The sequence below is a fragment of the Sinocyclocheilus anshuiensis genome, unplaced genomic scaffold (genome assembly GCF_001515605.1).
Source record: "Sinocyclocheilus anshuiensis isolate Anshui unplaced genomic scaffold, SAMN03320099.WGS_v1.1 scaffold1296, whole genome shotgun sequence".
NCBI lineage: Eukaryota > Metazoa > Chordata > Actinopteri > Cypriniformes > Cyprinidae > Sinocyclocheilus > Sinocyclocheilus anshuiensis.
The window spans coordinates 80,774-81,412 of record NW_015542415.1 but is presented as its reverse complement, the minus strand read 5'-3'; the positions used below and the strand labels follow the sequence as shown (position 1 = coordinate 81,412).

At 44.9% G+C, this 639-nt stretch overlaps 1 protein-coding gene across 1 annotated transcript in view; it reads right to left on the bottom strand.

Annotated features, from left to right (window-relative positions):
* LOC107693442 (sodium/calcium exchanger 2-like) overlaps window positions 1-639 on the bottom strand; it is a 24,768-nt gene that overhangs the window by 5,114 nt on the left and 19,015 nt on the right. The window lies entirely within an intron of this gene.

Here is a 639-nt window from a genome sequence, read left to right as displayed (position 1 = left end):
CTTTGCGCATTGCGTTCATATTCTGCTGTTCTGTGGCCACGGATTTGCGGGTCTTGTCTTTTTCTTGCAGGACCCTGCATGTTATAGTACTAAATTAGTTGTAATCGTTTAATCACCACAGCTTTGTGATTAACCACGTGGTTTTCAGACGTACGAAGCTTCAAACTTCATAGATCAAGTGCTTTTGGCAAAACGAATCAAGCTCCGATACAGTGCTTTGATGTGAAATGTGTTGTTTTTTTGATACAAGCTTCAGTGTAAAGCATAACATCGCTAACTGAAAGCACGAAGTGTCCGACCTGACAGCCGTCTCTTTACTCCTCCCCCGCCTGCAACTGGAATATCTCGTCAGCCGGTGGCAGGCTTGTGTAGTTCATCTCGAACAAGCCTTGGACAACGGCCTGGTGTCAAGAAGGGCAGCAAAGAAGCCACTTCTCTCCAAGAAAAACGTCAAAGACAAACTGAAATTCTGCAGGAAGTACAAGGATCGGACAGCAGAAGATTGGTGCAAGTTATTTTCTCTGATGAAGCTCCCTTCTGACTGTTTGGGACATCTGGATAATCAATTGTTCAGAGAAGAAAAGGTGAACGCTACCATGAGTCCTGTGTTGTGCCAACAGTGAAGCATCCTGAGACCAT